Genomic DNA, 22,220 nt, shown 5'->3' on the forward strand with positions numbered 1-22,220 from the left:
TCTGAGTCCAAACAGCTCGCCACACAGCTCCTCCTCAGGCAGCCGCCCAGAGCCCCAGTGGTTGCTCCGAGTCCAAGCACTGTGCTGAGCCACCTTCTCTACGAAGATCCCAGTTGTCTGTGTTTACCGCTCCAGCAGTGGGGAGGGGCGTCTCGCCGAGCAACTCTACTTCACAAAGTTCCCTGCATTTCGGGGCTACCACCCCATCCTCGACGCCTCCCCAATGGGAAAGACTCACCTGGCAGCTTTGAGTTGGTTCCAAGTCTCTCACTATCTCCAAAATTATGCCTTTAATAATTAAATAATGATGACGAAGATAGAATTATACATATGTGTGCTTCTGACATCAATAACCTTCTTCATCATTATTTATTTAACCATGATTTCTCTATCTTCCAAAAATATATCATTTATGGCCTGGAGAAAAGGGAAACCTTGAGTGTTGGTGTTTTTCAGATTTGTTCTAATGTGATCTTAGAACATCTTGTAAGGCTACATCAGATTATCCACAGCCCTAGGCTGACAATTGCTGATGAAGAGGGGTACAATTATGGATTCATCTCTAGAGATAGTGCTTTTCTGAAAACTAAACAACTATTGAAGTTTCAAACTTTTAAGAATGTGTGAAACCGAATCATTAGGACAATTATCTCATTTCTGCCAATCTGATTTTCTAAGGGATTTGATATATTTAACCTACCACGTGAAATAAGTTTTAAGAGGCCTAGAAATAACTTGACAATAATTTATTGGTTATTGGCTCTTTTTTATTTTTACTAGAATGGATTGAATAAGAAGCAATTTATCATCAAATCTCTTTTCTGGTATTATCTTAATAATTTTTATTTTATTTTGTGAATTTTGTGATTTTTTAATCAGTGGTATATATTTGTGATTTTTTTTGGTACCGGGAATTGAACTCAGGGCACTCGACCACTGAGACACATCCCCAACCCTGTTTTGTATTTTATTTAGCAACTGGGTCTCACCGAGTTGCTTAGTGCCTTGCTTTTGCTGGAGCTGGCTTTGAATTCATGATCTTCCTCCCTCAGCCTCCAGAGCTTCTGGAATTACAGGTGTGCACAATCATGCCCAGCATATTTGTGATGATTTTAAGCTTAGGTTTTTATTGTAGTAAGAACATTAAATATGAGATTTACTCTTAAAAAAATTTTAAGAGTGCAATTTAAAAATTTTAAATGTAGTATTGTTTAAATGAGTATGGTTAAGTATAGGCATTTAGTTGTACAGATCTCTGGAACTTATTCATCTTGCATAACATAAACTTTATACATTTGAATAGCAACACTCCATCTTCCCCTCCCTCGAGGCTCTGGCAACCATCATTCTACCTGCTTCTGAAAGTTTCGCTATTGAAGATATCTTATATAGATATGTTGATGGATGAGGTATGTAAAAGCAATAGAATAGCATTTGGTCTTCAAAAGAAAGAAAGCTTTCAATAACAGTACGAACGTTGTAGAAATTCAAATGTACAATCTCACATATATGAATAAGATTAATCAGTACTAGAGAATGCTTTATATACTTGAGAAATACATACATTCTGTTTTAAAAATTTATTTATTTTTATTTTTACAGATTGCATTTTGATTCATTGTACACAAAAGGGGTGCAACTTTCCATTTCTATGGTTACATGATATAGATTCACACAATTCGTGTAATCATACAGGTACATAAGGTGATGATGTTTGTCTCATTCCACTGTCTTTCCTTCCCCCACCCCTCCCCCCCATACTACCCCCCAAACTTCCTCCATTCTTCTCTTACCCCCACCACCTGTCCCCTACCTCCCATCATGTATCATCATCCACTTATCAGAGAAAACATTTGGCCTCTGATTTTTTGGGATTGGCTTAAAAAACACATTCTGTGTCTATTAGAATGAATGTTTTGCATATGTCTCCAAGGTCTATTTGGTGTATATATACATCTTTTTATGTCTGCTGATTTTTTGTTAATTTTCTGTTTGATTTTCTATTCAGTTTTGAAAGGGGGGTAATTGTCATTCCATTGTATTGCCATCTATGCCTCTCTTTAGCTCTGAAAATATATAATTTATATATTAAGTGCTCTGATGTCAGGAGGATATATATGTATAACTATTTTCTTGGCAAACTGACTTTCATTATTATATATATCAGTCCAACTAGAGATTCTGGTGACCTCTTTAGCATCCCTAATAGTCTTTGTACTTTGTAGGCCTCAACTATCTAGAATATCTTGGGTGCCATCATGGTTCAAGTGAATCTGAAGCCATTTCTTTGGGCAGTCTCTGGAAATATTGGATTACCTACTTAACTGTTTTTCTCCTCAGGGAGAAGAGAGCATAGCGGATTTCCAACTCACTTTGCACTAAAGCTTTGAGAAGGGCTGTGGTAATTAGTTACATGCCAAGTCAAAACATTTTTTGTTGTTCTCACTGGTCCCTAAGGGTCTAGAGTATGGCACATCCTATTGTTCCTCTTAGATGTGTAAGAGAAAAGACATTCCCTTGGGTAGCACCCAGAAATGTTGGGGCATTGGATGCATTGTCTGATTTTTTTCTTCTCCAGGGAGAACTTGGGAAATGGAGTATTTGTTCTCTTGGTTCTGTACAGATTCCAGAAGGGCTATGGGATCTTTTAGTTCAAGTATCTGTACTTATTCTCACTTACCTTCCAGCAAGCAGAGCATGAGGTTCTTCCAGCACACTGAGTCAGGCAGGATACATCTATTCTGTGCATCTCTTAGAAAAGTTGGGGTCTTGTACACATGGCCCAACTCTTTCCCTCCCTAAAGAAAACCTCAGTGCCAGGTAGATTTCTACCTGATCATAAGAAGCTCTGAAAAGGGTAGGGATTATGGTGAGAGGGTGTCCAGAATATCCTTACCATAAATCAGCCTTAGTTTGGCTGACTTGAGGCACATCTAGTGTACATGAACGTGTCAATTAGTATCTATATTTCTCATAAAAGTAATTTGTTGGTATAGTATTGAAAAATCATTCAGGGTGTTCATAGGAGGAAGGAGTTTCCAAAGTTTCCTGTTCAGCCATCTTGCTGACATTACTCTCCCCAAATCTTAGTTGTTTTTTCATTGTTTTATTTTTATTTTTTTGTTTTGTCATTGTATTAGATAAAATATCCAAGATCAAAAGTGGATCACTACTTGAATAATTGTTGCTTTGTTGATGTTTTCAAGATACTATTTTTAAATCATGGACTTCAAAGAATCTTAGTCAAAAATTAATTCAGTTGCATCAGACCCAGAGTGCAGAGAATCATTAGGCATGCATTACCAATTAATTTTACTTATATTTTCAATTTATGCTTGCACTCCAGCATAATAAAATAAATATGTGTAGCTAAATGTATCTGAACACAACGTTTTCATAAGTGTAGAATTAAAATTCCCTGTGAAAAGGGAGTTCTACTTCTTGGGAGTTCTAATTTTTTCCTTAATTTTACAAGTTAAAAATGAGTCTCATAAAAATATTGTCTTATAATTGATGAAATAAAGTATTTATTTCATCATATTAAGCATGGTGCCATATATAGTAAATCTGTGAGTAAAACTGTAGTGTTTATATCTTGAAACAATGGTAATTCTCTTTATAAGAAACATTTTTAATCATGAAAAAATTGGTGTCTTAGAAAACACATAGATCTTTATTTTTAAAATTGTATCATATGGAGATAAAGTTCTTTTTTACAATGATAAAGTATTTCTTCTGGGTAGATTAACTTTAGAAATTTTCCTGGATACTTGGAGATATTATGTAGTAATCAGAATATCATAAAAATTAACATGGTTACCTTTTTGGGTCTTGCTTGGGAAGTGTAGTAGAAAAAGTCATGGAAAAATCCAGCTCATTTTCTCATAAAACATGAAAACTATTTTGAAATGAGTATATCTAAAATGAAATATTATTGTATGTCATCATGAGAGGGTTTTATAAAAATAATTGTTAAAATTCAATGTGCTATTTATGCTTAAAGAGAGACAAATATTCTCTAAACGACTGAACACAATCTCTCACCTCTGTTTAGGTGGTGAATGTAATGCAGTATGTTATAGTATACCAAGTGGAAATGAAATATTAAACCATAAGACGACTTGGTTTCCTTTTGTAGCTGCAGAACAATTATCAGGTAATTTTATTCTTTGAGTATTGCCATTATTACTGGCAAAAGAAAATAAAAGGTATATAGTCATCTTTAATCCAATGGTTGAAGATCTTTGTTCAATGGTCTACCAGCAATAGAAGAAGTTATATATTTTTAACAAGTATAAATTTCACAAATATCCAGTAATGGTTTTTTAGGGGGAGATGTACTAGGGATTGAACTCAGGGGCACTTGACTACTGAGCCACAACCCCAGCCCTGTCTTGTATTTTATTAGAGACAGGGTCTCACTGAGTTGCTCAGTGCCTCGCTTTTGCTGAGGCTAGCTTTAAACTTGTGATCCTCCTGCCTCACACTCCCAAGCCACTGGGATTATAGGCATGTGCCACCATAACTGGCTTCCAGTAATCTTTCACAGAAAATTTTCTTCAATTTTCCTTATTTTGAGTGGAGGATAGGCTTTTCTTTAATATATAATTATTTACATATTTACATATTCCATTATTTAGAATGTAAAAACGTTGTGGACAGTAATGACAATATTGAGCATAGTGCAGAAAAACTATAAACACAGGAGGCCTAAGATTGCTATCTGCTTGCAAGAGTTTTCCTTGACTGGCATTCTGAGACCCTTGATAACAGTGGTTCACTAGGCCTAAATTATATACACAAACAAGGTTTTTGCCAAGCACTGGTTTTCTTTGGGGACTATAGAATTTTGGTAAGCAGAGTATTAAATTCTTATAAGTAAGTCTCTAATGAGCTGCCCTGGTAGACACCTCCTACAAATTGTCACAACTTTTTGCCAGAGGATTTGAATGTGTCCTGTGTGTGTATACTGACTCTTGGAAGTTGACCCATAATTTTCCCCAAATGTATCTTAGCTCTGAGTGTAACTATGTGTGCTGAGTGCTATGAGTCTTTATAGTGATTCTCAAATGTGCATGTTGGTCTTTCATACCCTTAACACAAGTACATACAGTATACCAGACATTATTTTAGGCACATTCTGTTCATTATTCTATTTAGTGTTCAAAAACTTCTAAGTCTGTATTGTTAATTCGGATCATGTATGTGAAACTCTCAGAATAAGTAAGTAAATTGTAAAGAATTGAACATAGTACTGAATCAAAACTAATGGACACAATTCTTTTAATTCTAAAATATGTTTGTTAGATGGAACTATTTACTATAAAACATTAGTAGTTAAACCCATATACACACAGATTTTGGTTTCATTCTTTCATTTGCTTGACATGTGATTAATTTCAGGCATGTGGTTGGCCATGCATGTTTCTCAGATAGTATTTCTAATAAACAATGCATTAGCCAAAAGTAGGAACAACTTCTAGGGAACTTTTTTTTTTACCAATAGAATTCCCATGGCAGCTGGGAAATAACTCATGGAATTGAGTATATATGAGAACTCTGAGCAGTTGCACTTATTACCTTTTCTTTTTATCCATCCAAATCAGTCTGGCATACAAAACTGAGATCTTGCCTTGATCGCTACAGATTCCTGATAGAATAAGAGTTCTATCTAATTCTCAAACTCTTTCCCATCACCAAGACAATAACCAGAGGCATTATATTTGCAGTCTACCAACTATTTCCAGAACTGCATATTAGGCCTTCTGTTTATTTTCATATATTTCCTAATCCTATCACAAAGATAATATCTCTGAGGCTCCCTCATTGTCCTAAGATCTGATGTTTCAGAATATTTCATGCATTGGACCTAATCTTATACAACAAGGATTATCTGTTTTGTGCCCAAAGCAAAAATGACAAAGAATTAAAATAACCAGTACATCTTTATATACACATAAGTATACATATACACCCACACCTATAAAATTTACTGTAATATTATGTAAATAATTTCATATCATCTAGGACAATGGTTTCTATTGTACTGGAATGTAGGAAGCAGAGACACTACTATTAAGAGCCCCATGAACAATGCTTCTGTGTTTGTTTTCCTCCAACATAAGCCTGCATTCTTGTGGATTCTGTGAACAAGGAAGGAGTGATATGCATAAATCCTTTGTGAAATAAAACCGCAAAACTGTTAAGGAAATCACAGAAGATATATATAACCCCTTTGTCTGATTTATAAAAGCCTTGACACTATATAGTTTTTCCGAAAATGTGGAAGAGCAGTTATCCAGGAAAACATGTCAGCTATATGGAGGTAAGTGTGAGTCTACAATCAAGATGGCATGGTAAAATGCCATGTGAAAAACCCTTCAGCATTATGGCACCAAAGATTCTGGGTAAATCTTATATATTTGATATATTTGAGTGCAAAACATGCATAGGAGAGGGAAAGCAGATGTTTGAGGAGATAAAAGTTGTGTTTGAAATTTTGGTACAGATTGAATATTAGAGATTTGTTTTGCAGTAATGGCAGGGCTTAACTAACTAGGAAGAGTGAATTCATGACAAATGCAAAGGGAAAAAAAAAAAAAAAGATCACCAAGAACAGGGAAATACAAATTAACATGGAGGGGATATCCCAATTTTAAAAGTACAGTGGGACAAAGAAAATAGAATGAGTAAAAAAACAAACGTTCAGTATTCTAAGGTCAAGTAATACTATTCTAATTTACTATTTTTTTTTTGTTTTTCCTTATCTCAAGTGAATATTGGTAAGAATTCTTTTTTTTTTTTTTAAGATTTAGGATATATTTTGAAAATAGAGCTGGAAAGACTTGATGATGGATTTGATACAGAATGCAAAGGAAAATGAGGCATCAAAGATGAATGACTCTTAAGCTTTTAATCTGAACAACTGGAAGGTTGGAGTTGCCATTAACCCATATGAATAACTCTGCAATTTAGTGAGACCCTAAGCAATTTAGTAAGAATCTGTCTTACAATTTTTTTTTATTATTGTAAACAAATGGGATACATGTATTTTTTCTCTATTTGTACATGGAGTCAAGGTATACCATTTGTGTAATCATAAATTTACATAGGGCAATGTTGTTTGATTCATTCTGTTATTTTTTTTCCCTTCCCCCCACCCCTCCCACCCCTCCCACCCCTCTGGTAAGAATTCTTAGATATAAATTGTGCTCTTGTTATTTTTACGTTTTTAGTGTAAAAAATAAGAAAATCAATTTTGAGGTAATGGTATGCCCAATAATTATACTAATTTATTTAGTAAGAGGATCTCCGTTTATCCTCAGAAGTTCCCTATGAAGTAGGTAATAGATTTACTAATTTATATATTTCAGAAAATTTAAAATTGGAAATATTGTGTAATTGTATAAGACAAACAGTAAAATTAGAGACAAACTAATGAAGGATGACTTGCCAGAGTAGTTTTTTTAAAAACTATTATATGATAATCATTTAAGTTCCTGGACAATATGACAGTTATGCTGTCATGTTGTGTGTGTAAAGTAGGAAGTGACTATACTGTAGTTCTGAATGACTAATGTCCTTAGGTTTCATTAATACATTTTTGGACATTTAATATTTTACCTACTTTATATCATTATGAAGATTTTCAACATGCTTTCTGCAAATCTAAAAATAGTTGTTATGCTGATATTTTCAACTCATCCAAATGTAACCAATATCCAATTACTTATTTCACCTTGACAATTTGTCCTTAAAAATTCTATTTATAATATCCTGAAAGTCTACAATGAATTACATGTTAAAAATCCCAATGATTTTAGAACTGACTTGCTTAAATTTGAACATCTTTTGAGACTATTGACCTTCCTGTGTTAAATCTTTTTTTTTATTATTTACTTATTTTTTTTATTATTGTACACAAATGGGATACATGTTGTTTCTCTATTTGTACATGGCGTAAAGGCATACCATTTTTGTAATCATAAATTTACATAGGGTAATGTTTGATTCATTCTGTTATTTTTTTCCCTTACCCCCAACCCTCCCACCCCTCTTTTCCCTCTATAGAGTCCTTCCTTCCTCCATTCTTGCCCCCCTCCCTAAACCTAACTCTAAACCTAATACTAACTCTTCCCAACCCACATTATGTGTCCTCATCCACTTATTAGTGATATCATTCTTCCTTTGTTTTTTTGACATTGGCTTATCTCACTTAGCATGATATTCTCCAGTTTCATCCATTTGCCTGCAAATGCCATAATTTTATCATTCTTTATGGCAGAGTAATATTCCATTGTATATATATACCACATTTTCTTTATCCATTCATCAATTGAAGGACATCTAGGTTGGTTCCACAATCTGGCTATTGTGAACTGAGCAGCTATGAACATTGATGTGGCTATATCTCTGTAATATGCTGATTTTAAATCCTTTGGGTATAGGCCAAGGAGTGGGATAGCTGGGTCAAATGGTGGTTCCATTCCAAGTTTTCTAAGGACTCTCCATACTGCTTTCCAGAGTGGCTGCACTAATTTGCAGCCCCAACAGCAATGTATGAGTGTACCTTTCTCCCCACATCCTCACCAACACCTGTTGTTGCTTGTATTCTTGATAATCACCATTCTAATTGGGGTGAGATGGAATCTTAGGGTGGTTTTGATTTGCATTTCTCTTATTACTAGAGATGTTGAACATTTTTCCATATGTTTGTTGATTGCTTGTAGATCTTCTTCTGTGAAGTGTCTATTCATTTCCTTAGCCCATTTGTCGACTGGATTACTTGCATTCTTGGTGTAGAGTTTTTTGAGTTCTTTATAGATTCTAGAGATTAGCGCTCTATCTGAAGTATGATTGGCAAAGATTTTCTCCCATTCTGTAGGCTCTTTCTTCGCATTGTTAATAGTTTCCTTTGCTGAGAGAAAGCTTTTTAGTTTGAATCTATCCCAGTTATTAATTCTTGCTTTTATTTCTTGTGCTATTGGAGTTCTGTAGAGGAAGTCTGGTCCTAAGCCGACATGTTGAAGCTCTGGACCTACTTTTACTTCTATAAGATGAAAGGTCTCTGGTCTGATTCCGAGGTCCTTAATCCATTTTGAGTTTAGTTTCGTGCATGGTGAGAGATATGGGTTTAGTTTCATTCTGTTGCATATGGATTTCCAATTCTCCCAGCACCATTTGTTGAATAGGCTATCTTTTCTCCATTGCATATTTTTGGCTCCTTTGTCTAGTATGAGAAAATTGTATTTATTTGAGTTTGTGTCCGTGTCCTCTATTCTGTACCATTGATCCACCTTTCTATTTTGGTACCAATACCATGCCGTTTTTGTTACTATTGCTTTGTAGTAGAGTTGAAGATCTGGTATTGCGATACCCTCTGCTTCACTCTATCTGCCAAGGATTGCTTTAGCTATTCTGGGTTTTTTATTCTTCCAGATGAATTTCATAATTTCTTGCTCTATTTCTGTAAGGTACATCATTGGGATTTTAATTGGAATTGCATTAATTCTGTATAGCACTTTTGGTAGTATGGCCATTTTGACAATATTAATTCTTCCTATCCAAGAACATGGGAGATCTTTCCATCTTCTAAGGTTTTCTTTAATTTCTTTCTTTAGTGTTCTGTAGTTCTCATTGTGGAGGTCTTTCACCTCTTTTGTGAGATTGATTCCCAAGTATTTTATTTTTTTCGATGCTATTGTGAATGGGGTAGTTTTCCTAATTTCTCTTTCTGAAGATTCATCACTTATGTATAAAAATGCCTTAGATTTATGTGCATTGATCTTATATCTCGCTACTTTACTGAATTCACTTATGAGATCTAAAAGTTTTCTGGTGGAATTTCCTGGTTCCTCTAAGTATACAATCATATCATCAGCAAATAGGGATAGTTTGAGTTCTTCTTTTCCTATTCATACCCCTTTAATTTCTTTGGTCTGTCTAATTGCTCTGGCTAGAGTCAAAGACGATATTGAATAGAAGTGGTGAAAGAGGGCATCCCTGCTTTGTTCCAGTTTTTAGAGGGAATGCTTTCAGTTTTTCACCATTTAGAAAAATATTAGCCATGGGCTTAGCATAGATGGCCTTTACAATGTTAAGGAATGTTCCCACTATCCCTATTTTTTCTAGTGTTTTGAGCATGAAGGGATGCTGTATTTTATCAAATGCTTTTTCTGCATCTATCGAAATAATCATGTGATTCTTGACTTTAAGTCTATTGATATGGTGAATTACATTTATTGATTTCCTGATGTTGAACCAACCTTGCATCCCTGGGATGAAACTCACTTGATCATGGTGCACTATCTTTTTAATATGTGTTTGTATGCGATTTGCTAAAATTTTGTTGAGAATTTTTGCGTCGAAGTTCATTTAGGATATTGGTCTGAAATTTTCTTTCCTCGATGTGTCTCTGTCTGGTTTAGGTATCAGGGTAATATTGGCTTCATAGAACGAGTTTGGGAGGGTTCACTCCTCTTCTATTTTATGGAATACTTTGAGAAGTATTGGAATGAGCTCTTCGTTAAAAGTTTTGTAGAACTCGGCTGAGAACCCATCTTGTCCTGGACTTTTCTTTGTTGGTAGGCTTTTGATGACTTCATCTATTTCATTACTTGAAATTGGTCTATTTAAATAGTGTATGTCCTCCTCGTTTGGTTTAGACAATTCATATGTCTCTAGAAACCTGTTGATGTCTTCGAAATTTTCTATTTTGTTGGAGTATAGATTTTCAAAATAGCTTCTAATTATGTTTTGTATTTCAGTCGTGTCTGTTGTGATATTTCCTTATTCATTCTGAATTTTAATGATTTGGGTTTTCTCTCATCTTCTCTTTGTTAGTGTGGCTAAAGGTTTATCAATTTTTTTTATTTTTTCAAAGTACCAGCTACTTATTTTGTCAATTTTTTGTATTGTTTCTTTTGTTTCAATTTCGTTGATTTCAGTTCTCAGTTTAACTATTTCCTGTCTTCTACTACTTTTGGTGTTGGTCTGTGCTTCTTTTTCTAGGGCTTTGAGCTGTAGTGTTAGGTCGTTTATTTTTTGAGTTTTACTTCTTTTATTAAATACACTCCATGAAATAAATCTTCCTCTAAGTACTGCTTTCATAGTGTCCCAGAGATTTTGATATGATGTTTCTTTGTTCTCATTTACCTCTAAGAATTTTTTAATTTCCTTCCCAATTCTTCTGTTATCCATTCATCATATAATAGCATATTGTTTAATCTCCAGGTGTTGGAGTAGTTTCTGTTTTTTACTCTTTCATTAATTTGTAACTTCAATCCATTATGATCTGATAGAATACAAGGTAGTGTCTCTATCTTCTTGTATTTGCTGACATTAGCTTTGTGGCATAATATATGGTCTATTTTAGAGAAGGATCCATGTGCTGCTGAGAAGAAAGTGTATTCGCTCTTGGTTGGATGGTATATTCTATAAATGTCTGTTAAGTCTAAATTATTGATTGTGTTATTGAGATCTATGGTTTCTTTGTTCAATTTTGGTTTGGAAGATCTGTCCAGTGGTGAGAGAGGCGTGTTAAAATCACCTAGTATTATTGTGTTATGGTCTATTTGGTTTCTAAAATTGAGAAGGATTTGTTTAATATACATGGATGAGCCACTGTTTGGGGCATAGATGTTTATGATTGTTATATCTTGCTGATTTATGCTTCCCTTAAGCAGTATGAAATGTCCTTCTTTATCCCTTCTGACTAACATTGGCTTGAAGTCCACATTATCTGAAATGAGGATGGATACTCCAGCTTTTTTGCTGAGTCCATGTGCATGGTATGTTTTTCCCCATCCTTTCACCTTTAGTCTATGGGTATCTCTCTCTATGAGGTGAGTCTCTTGCAGGCAACATATTGTTGGATCTTTCTTTTTAATCCTATCCGCCAGTCTATGTCTTTTGATTGATGAATTCAGGCCATTAACATTCAGGGTTATTATTGAGATATGATTTGTATTCCCGGTCATTTGGTTCATATTTAAAATTTTATTTATTTATTTATTTATTTCTTGACACATCTTGGTTCCTCCTTTATTTGACAGTTCCTTTAGGATAATTCCTCCCTTTGTTGATTTGCTTCTTTATTTTTTATTTTTTCCTCATGAAATATTTTGCCGAGAATGTTCTGTAATGCTGGCTTTCCTTTTGTAAATTCTTTTAGCTTTTGTTTATCATGGAAAGATTTTATTTCATCGTCAAATTTGAAGGTAAGCTTTGCTGGGTATAAGATTCTTGGTTGGCATCCATTTTCTTTCAGAGCTTGAAAAAAGTTGTTCCATGCCCTTCTAGCTTTTAGGGTCTGGATTGAAAAATCTGCTGATATCCGTATTGGTTTCCCCCTGAATGTAATTTGGTTCTTTTCTCTCACAGCCTTTAAAATTCTGTCTTTATTTTGTATGTTAGGTATTTTCATTATAATGTGCCTTGGTGTGGGTCTGTTGTAATTTTGTGTATTTGGAGTCCTATAAGCCTCTTGAACTTGATTTTCCATTTCATTCTTCAGATTTGGGAAATTTTCTGATATGATTTCATTGAATAGATTGTTCATTCCTTTGGTTTGTTTCTCTAAGCCTTCCTCAATCCCAATAATTCTTAAATTTGGCCTTTTCATGATATCCCATAATTCTTGTAGTTTATGGTCATGATTTCTTACCCTCTTCTGTTTTTGGTCAACTTTGTTTTCAAGATTAAATATTTTGTTTTCAATGTCTGAGATTCTGTCTTCCAGGTGTTCTATCCTATTGGTTATACTTTCTATGGAGTTCTTAATTTGGTTTATTGTTTCCTTCATTTCAAGGATTTCTGTTTGTTTGTTTTTCAATATCTCTAACTCTTTATTGAAATGATCTTTTGCTTCCTGAATTTGCTCTGTTAACCCTCGATTGGTGCGATCATTCAATGCCTGCATTTGGTCTTTCATCTCATCATTCAATGCCTGCATTTGCTCTTTCATCTCATCGTTTGCTTCCCTAATCATTTTAATTATGTACATTCTGAACTCCCTTTCTGTCATTTCTTCTGCCATGCTGTCGTTGGATTCTATTGATGTAACATCTAGATTTGTTTGGGGCATTTTCTTCCCTTGTTTTCTCATATTTTCAGGAATCAGTCGGTCATTAAGATATTGCAGATTTCCTCTATCGACTTATGATGTCCCTGAAGATTGCTAGTATATCCCCTCTTATCCTTCAGTAGCCTGCAGTCTTGGAGGAAGTTGATAATGCGGTGCTCCACAAGGAAGCTTCCTCTCTAGGGTGGTGACCCTCAGGTGGCATATATTCCCTGCTAGTGGTCAGAGGTGTCTCCACTTGTTGACCAATGGTCATCCAACGGGGAACTAGGCTGCGGGCTGAGGCAAGGCCTATTTGTGCCTGTGTCTCTGGTTTAACCATCCCTGTGGGAAAACCTCTCCCGGTAGGGAAGACTCACTCAGTGGGAACGTCTCGCTAGTCAGTTCCCCTCCTAAAGGTTCCCCTCAATCTACAACTACTGCCTGGGCTGGGCTGTCTTCCTCTGCAACGTTCCCAGGGGCCCAGACCTACCTCCTGGGCCTGGGAGCCTCACCCTCTGCAGGCGAGTCTCCTTAGGCTGCCTCTCCCAGAGAATCTGCCTGTAGTCCTGGAAACTTCGCTCCGCTCCTAGGTGTGTCTCTGTGCGGCTCTTCCAACAAGAAGCCACCTAGCTCCTGGGACCCTACTCTGCACCTAATCGCCTGGCTATGCGACCCCTTCTCTGAACCGCCACCTGGAGCCCTGTACAATAGCTCCGATACCCAGAGACCCGCCACACACCTCCTCCACCAGACAGCAACCCGGTTTCCGACACAGTCACTAGGAGTCCAAGCAACTCACTTCGTGTCTCCTACTCCCGCCACCTCCCGTAGCCCTAGGCAGTCACTCCAAGCCCAAGTGACCCGCCCTGTTCCTCCTCCTCCCCCTCGGGGTAGCCCCCCGTGTGTTCAGGGGCGGTGGCTCCGAGACCTAGTGACCCACTGTGCTCCTCCTCCAGGCAGGCCACCGGTGTTCAGGAGCGGTCGCTTTGAGTGCAATCAACTCACCACTCGCCTCCTCCTCTGGCAACCGCCTGTAGCTCTGATGCAGTCACTCCTAGACCAAGCGACCCGCCGCACTTCTCCTCTTCCTCCGGGCAACCCCCGGTGTTCAGGAGCAGCCGTTCTGAGTTCAAACAGCTCGCCACGCAGCTCCTCCTCTGGCAATCGCCTGTGGCTCTGATGCAGTCACTCCTAGACCAAGCGACCCACCGCGCTTCTCCTCTTCCTCCGGGCAACCCCCCGGTGTTCAGAAGCGATTACTCTGAGTCTAAACAGCTCACCACGCAGCTCCTCCTCAGGCAGTCGCCTGGAGCCCCAGTGGTTGCTCCGAGTCCAAGCAGTGTGCTGAGCCGCCTCCTCTACAATGATCCCAGTTGTCCGAGTTTACCGCTCCAGCGGGGGGAGGGGTGTCTCCCCGAGCAACTCCACTTCACAAATTCCCTGCGTTCCGGGGCTACCTCCCCATCCGGGACGCCTCCCCAACGGGAGAGACTCACCCGGCGGCTTTGAGTTGGTCCCAAGTCTCTCACTATCTCCTCTTTTGAATCTTGCATCCTGGAGCAACGTGAAATGCAGCCGCCCCCTAGTCCGCCATCTTGAAACTCCCCTGTCTTAAATCTTTTCTACGATACTACCTCTCCTTTTATGCCTGTGGGTAGTATTTTATGCTTATTTTTCTCTCCTTCTTTTTAATTAAAAATGTTAGTGGTTATTTTGTCCTTGTTTTTTTTTTTTTTTTTTTTTTTGCCTTAAAAAAACCCATCTGTACTATGAAACAGAAAGTCTCAATTCATATTGTTTCTTATACGGTTTTAGCTCACAAATATCCATCTTCATAAAAGAATATATCCCTGATATTCTATTCACATTCCCAACTCCCTGAAGACTACTTCATTTTAAATGTTCAAAGCTATATCAAACTCAGTTTGTCTAAAAGTAAACTCATAATTTTTCACCCCAGACCCATTCTTTTTCTTCTATCTATGGAAACACTACAACATAGACTCAAAACCTGTAAGTCAATCCCGAGTTTCCCTAATCACTTTCCATCACACCCAATCAATTATTAAGCTTTCTTTCTTCTACATCTGAAGGAATTCTAACTTTTGGCTTTTCTCTTTTACAACCACTTCCTTTGTTCAGATTTTCACTTCTTAATAAATGTAGACTTGAATTATAAATTTCCTCATTGCACATCAAAATTTAGATTAGTTGGTATTCACATATGATAGATATATCCATGTTTGTGTTTGTATTAAAAACATAAAATTAAAAATAGATATGGAAAACCCAAATAACACAAGCATTTATCATTGGCAATATAAAAGATTGTTAAGTTGTAGTCATTTTTACTAATACTCTAAATTATTGTATAAGAACAATTAATGGTTCAGCTACTTTATATATTTGCCATTTCATCAATTAAAAATCTGTGTAATGGCAGAAATAGTGACACTCTTGTAGAAACTGTGACATATATTTAGTTTTAAAAATGAAAACAGACTCTCTAGAAATATTAATTCATATTTTGATAACAATTTATAAACATACACAAACAGTTCAGGACTGCCAATTTTCACTTACAATTACATTTTCTTTGACTTCTCATCAATTTTTCTGTGTTCATTTTGCTCATTTCTCACTTTGTTTCCCTTATAATTCCATTTTCCTATGGGGCAGAATGAAAGCTCTGAATAATAATATTCTGCATCAAAGTCCAATGAAACTTTCTAAGGTTTACTACATTTCCTAGTACATACTTTGTGAGAGATCAACAGAATTACTTGCAAACTTCACTCGGAATATTCTCAATTGTACACAGTATAATACAAGCATTTCTGGGTGATCGTTTTTATTATAGGATTAATTTTGTATTAATATTTTCATTTTCATTATTATATCATTAATGCACGATTCACTCCTGGGGAAATGACTCCAAATTGCTCTGCTCTGAACTTTACTTGACGCTCCAAAACAGAGCAAGAAATGAAATGCAGCTAAGAGGTAGAGCACCAGGTGGGTTCCAGACCCAGAGAGAGAGAGAAAGAGAGAGAGAAAGGGAAAGGGGTGTAGGCAAAAATTAATTAATTAAGAATAGAACAACTTACAGAGGTAGTGGAAAGGCTCACAACTTCTTTCTGAACATTATAACTTAAAATGACTTTTTAGAGACTTTTGTTTCCTACATAGAAAACAATCCCTTTGCCTTGAAGCAACCGCAAGGATGGGAAAAGGCAAACAGTACTAAAGTATTTCCGAACAGGTGAGACAGCATCCTTGCGGGGTGTGGCAGGACACCCAAGGGAGAGCCATGAGTGGTGGTGTGGGCATGTGGTATCTTCTGGACAGATGCCGGGGGACCAGGAGAAAAACTCTCCTCTAGGAGCAAAGACAGGACCCCGAACCCAGAGTCCATTCCCGCCGGGAGCTCGAGCTCCAGTGCTGGGGCCGGCATCGGTGCCTCCCTGCTCCCTGGAGGCCTGTGCTGCACTAAAGAAAGCTGGGGAAGTTGCAAGTCGCGCCCTCCCCGAGGGCGGACACCTCCGTGTCCGTACCCCCAGGTTGCCTCTTCACCGCCAGCTCAGACCCGCCTCCCAGCTGCGTCTGCCTAAGGCAGGCTGCGGCCAGCGTCCCTGGCGGTGGCTGGTGGGCATTGTGGCTCAGCACAGAGGTTCAGGGTCCCTGATGCCGGGGTCAACCCAGGCCTTTTTGAAAGGGATGAGCTCCACCTGTGGCTAGACCTTGGCCAGGATTGCTCAGGGAATGCTGCAGTCGCTGAGGACTCTTAGAAATTCTCTCTCTTCCTACTCGGGCTGCGGCTTCGCCACTGCCCCTTACTCTTTTGATTCCACACATGTGACATGTTTTCACATGGCCTTAAAAAATGAAAAAAAAAAAAAAAAAAAAAATCTGAGGGTCAAAACTGATATGCAGGGCAGAGCTTCCAGGATGAACTCTAGGCTGGCAGTGTAAAGCAAATGATTTCAAATGCAAATAGCTAACACTCTGCCTTCCTGTCTTCCACCTAGATACATTTCCTTCTGGCTATTGTTCTTTTTAATTTTGCACGTGCTGGTGTGCAAGACCAGGCCTGGGTGTAGACAGTGAGAGAAGGAGGCAGCAGAGCCAGCACCTGGTGAAAACCTGCAAGCAGTGGGAAGCCTTGAACTTTCCCTGTGGAGGACAGAAGTGAAAGGAAACTTTGTATTCTCTTTGCCCTACCTTTTGTTTCAAATCAGCAGGATCAAAACCAGGGTGTAAACCTAAGTATAAGGGTAGGCTTTAGCTAGGGAGAGCCTTACACAGTGTTAGTCTTTCCCACTTTCTTTCTGAAAATTATTTCTCCAGTTAAGTGGGCCCAATAGGGGTGCACCAGGAATTCCAGGAGATAATGAGATTGAGTCTTTTCCAACATCAGATTTTCTGAATTAAAGAATTAGGCTGTAAGTTATCAAAGGTATCTTCATATACAGCTCAATTTCTTAAATTTGGCATACATATGAGGATTTTGCTAAAGGAGAAGAAATGTATTTTAAGGTTATAATTTTGAAGAAGTGGAAATATTCTGAGCCAAGGTTACTGTAGCAGTGAGGTACATCCTCCACACTGTTTCTTGTCCTTTTTGAACCCAAGTCATTAAAACGGTCAAGGCTGGCCTGGACCTCATGATGCTCCATGAAGCCTTAGGTTCCCAAGTAGTTTGCCTTCTAAAGCACAGGATGTTCTCTGTTTTTCCAGTACTGATGATTGAGAACCCAGGATACTATACTTCTGAGCTACTTCCACAACCCATTTGGTGTTGACATTTGACACCAGGTCTCATGAATTGCACAGCTTGGCCTTCAATCTGCAATCCTGACCTTCCAGACTCTCCAGTGCATGACCTTCCAGGTGTGCACTGCCTCACCTGGATCCTGGCCCATAGTATTTGGAAAGTGTGTGAACTCTGGGTATTGACCCCTTGCTCCTACTGGAACCCTCATGCCACCATGTAAATGAGTCCAGGTTAGCTCACTAGAGGATGACTGTGACCTTGTGTGATGAGACAACCTCATCAACACAGTCACCTCTACAAGGCCCTTGAGACAGGTGTGCCCCAGACATCCCACCAGCTCACTGCTCACACATGAGTGAGCCCTGCAGCAAACCTAGCACAATCAGAATCATCCAGTGCTGTTGACTCCATAGAGCTGATTCTCCATAATGTCCACTACATCAATGATGGTCAGTTTAAAAGACAGTACTTAGTGAGAATCAAAAGCCAATGTACACTCTGAGTTTTAGGGGTGTGTTTTCAGTTCCCTCAAAAGAGATTCCACATTCAGACCACCTCCCTACGTGAGTGCACACCATCTGAAAACCACCTCCGTATTCCTGTGACATCCAGTGTCCTGAGTGCTGGCAACTGTCTCTAGAGCAATATGAAGTATTTTACCTTCTTGCAGACCACATGTCAGGGTGGTCTCCACTAGGCTACTCTCCTTCCTGAGCATCTAAACAGAGCTGCACTCTACCTGGAGAGGGCTCCACTGAGAGAAGTTTTCCCTGGGCTTGAGAAACTTCAGAGCACCTTGGGCTCTGAAGTTCCAGGGGATTTTAATTGTGACTTCAGAGACCTACTCCATTGTACATGGTGACTTCAGTGAATCTGTATCCAGGACATTTTTCAAGATCAAATGCAGGTAATTTCTGTGGACTCGGGTTTCAACATTTACAGTGTAACTTCAAATGCTGTTGGAATCTGTGGCAGTCCTGTAAGTAGATCCACATAACTGGGATTGGTGGCACACACCTGTCATTTTAGCATCCTGAATGATTGAGGCAAAAGGGTCTCAAGTTGAAAGGAAGTTTTGGCAATTTAGCCAGATGCTCTCAAAATAAACAAACAAAATGTGTTTTGGAAGAAGCTCTGTGGTAAAGTCCCCTGGGTTCATTCAACATGATGGGAAACAAAAGGAAAATGTAGTAACCATGATGGTGTAAATACCTTGAAGAGAACCAAATCATGACTTTCTGTGCTTTTCAAATTCCATAATGTGTCTTTTCATGGGCCAGTGTTGGCTGGGAGTTCCACATGCAATATTTTTGGATTCATGCCACCCAGGTAGGGGACTGCAGTTCCACTCCACAGGTGAGAAGAGGCGGCATATGTGAGACCCAACTTCCAAACCAAAGTGTGGTGTCTGATATTAGGTCCCACATCCATGGTCATCAGGGACCTTGCACTAGGGAAGGCAGCACCTTCCAGTGGCTTGGAATTCTCCCTCTGTTTGGACAGTCACCTCTGCCCCATACACAGGGGCATCTCTCTCGCCTTCTCCAGGATGGCCTGTTGGTGTCCTCACCCATAGTACCCATGTGCTCTACTGGGGGCTCCATCTACAGCCTCACAGTACTCATGGTGGAACAGCCTAGCAAATGGATTGAGCATGCATCTTTACATCAGTCAACATAAAATTTTATTACTGACATACTTACAGTGCCATTCTCCACCAGAAAATGACATAATACTACTAAAATCAAAATGGGAGAAATTCAGAGGAGGGGAAAGAGCTATGGTGGGAGATCGGGCACTGTGTATTCTTCAGGAGTGCAGCACTCTACCAGCTGAGCTATCTCCCCAACCTAGGAGTTCAAAATGAAAGAGGTGCCATAGTGGACAAGGCAGAGTTGCCATAGGGCATTGGGAACATCCCAGCAGAGGTGGAGTGGGTGCTGTCTTGAGCACTTGTGTCCCTGGAGCCTCTGGTTTATTGCTGCATGCACCTGATCTTGTTGCCAGAAGTGACTGAATACACCGGCAAGGTGACTGCCTTTCGCTGGATCTTTCTCAATTTGCAGAAAAGTCTTCCCTCTGAGAGTAGCCCAGCCCCTATCTCCACAACAGAATATCTTCCCAGAGTAGAGATCATCAGCTCTGAGTTCTCAGGCTTGTCTGACGGACACCACAGGCCAGTTGCCAGTGGGACAAACCTGGTTTCCTTGGTGCACACATTCAGTGATCCATCCCAGGCCCCTCATCAGAGGCCTCAGACTCACTGGCTTCTGTGTTCTGCAGCTCTGTGTGCAGGCCCTGGACATGGGAGGTCACCTCTGCCTTCCACATGGTGAGATGCAAGAAGTTCCTGAGAATATTCAGGTTGTCCAGGGACCCCAGAAAATCTTGTGGGTACAGGTATAGACATTTCAAGGATGGAACACAAGGCTCTGGAGAGATTGGAGTGAGGCAGGGAGCCATGAGGGAGCTGGGCTTCTCCTTCAGCTGGAACCTACTAAGGCCCCCTGAATGATGAGATTCCCCAAATGTGACTGAGTAGGTCACAAGCAGCAGGACAAGCAAGGAATCCTGTGAGACACATGTGTGGGTAAGGATCTCCCTAAACCAGCAGTCTCACCTCAATACAGAAGAGTGTAGGTAATGATGACTGGGTTTGACTGTCTTAAAGAGGGATCACCAAAGGACCCGGCTCTGAGGCCCCAGTCACTCCACCATTCCTTGGATACCTAGAATCCCACCACAGCTCTCTGTGTTCATTCTACAGGGAAGCGCCAGACTACAGTCCTTGACTAGAAATCACACAAGTGCCCAAATGAATCCCTGTGGAGTCAGGATGCCTCCCTCTTGGTCCAGAATCCACTCATTGCTGTTCTGGAAATTATGCCTCCATAAGGTCAGGATGCTGTTTTTCATACCTAGAAAAGAAAAAGAGCATGCCACCTCTAACATCCTGTGCCCCTCATCTGCCTAGATGCCTGGTGGGCTTGCCTAACTTCCTGACAATATAGAAAGTTCTGAAGGGTGGCGGGTTTTTTTTTTTTTTGCTGCATTGTGTCCAAAATGATAGGCCTAATGCTTGCAATGTAAGGTCTTCATATACTTATAATCACATCATAATTGAGCCTGTGCACGCTTGCCTAGCTATTTCAGGTCCAGAGTCTCCTCAGTTCACCCCAGTCATCCCTGTTTTGGCTCCATTCAGGTCAGGTGCCAGCTAGATGCCACACACGCACTCCTTCCCAAATGTACAAATGCTTCCCTGAGGCCTCACAGCAGTTTGGCCTGAGGCAGAAAACTTCCTCACAGAAGATGGGAAAGGCCCAAGGGGAAGTCCAGTGTCCTTGGCAGCCTGTGCCCCAGGATCAGGCCTGAGGCAAACACTCTAATATCTTCTTTTACTTAAATTTCTAAATAGATCAGCAGGGTTCTCCCCTGAAAATATGACTTTCCACAGTGCAAGCAGTCTGATGTTAAGAGAGATGCCTGGCATTCCCAACACAATGCCACATGATGGCCATGTCCCAGGGCTTGGAGGTGGTACACACCTTTGACTCAGCAGCTCCAGGAACTTCTGGGAATTTGCCACAATTTGGTGTATACACAAAATCTCAAGGTGCCAGGAGGTGTCTCTCCTCTGCAGGGCAGTCACCAAGTCATTTGAGCTGCTCTTGGACAAGTGCTACAGAAGGTGGTCATTACATTGGACACATTCACAGTTGACTCTTTGTTACATCCCTAGGTTCCAGGAACAAGAGGGACAGTTCAACATGAAAACACTAGTCATCAGCAAAACGGATAACTGACAGAAAGTTACATGTAAACAAAAGACTCTCATTCCATCTTCTCAGTCGACCTCACAGAAACACACAACTCCCCCCCGTCACACACACACACACACACACACACACACACACACACACACACACATAAACACACACCCTGGTGAGGGTCTGGGGCTCTCCAATGGCAAAGTCCAGAGGTGGGCTAGGCTGTGCTCACTTGCAATGGTCTTTTCTGTCTCACCTCTGGTCTCCTTGGGAATAATACCTGAGTCTTGTGGACGTAGCTCTGACCCAGTGCCTCCAGACTCTTGAAAGGTAGTTACTCAGGGCTTTCTTGAGGTCTGTGCATCCACAGATGGGTAGATATCTTGAAGTCATGGCTTTGCCCTTGCTGGCTCAACACAAGTGGGCAGACTGGCACTGTATGAGGACTGTTGGTGCCTAGCTACTAGGGTTCCAAGCTCTGAATGTTTCATAGCCAAAGAAGTGAGGTCACTTCCTGGGGGACACCTTCCCTGAGTCCCTTTCTCATACAAGATGGTTCCAAAGATCCTCTGGGGTTCTGGCTGCTCCCTTCTTCCTGTGACACATGCACAAG

Source organism: Sciurus carolinensis, chromosome 4, assembly GCF_902686445.1.
Source record: "Sciurus carolinensis chromosome 4, mSciCar1.2, whole genome shotgun sequence".
Taxonomy (NCBI): Eukaryota; Metazoa; Chordata; class Mammalia; order Rodentia; family Sciuridae; genus Sciurus; species Sciurus carolinensis.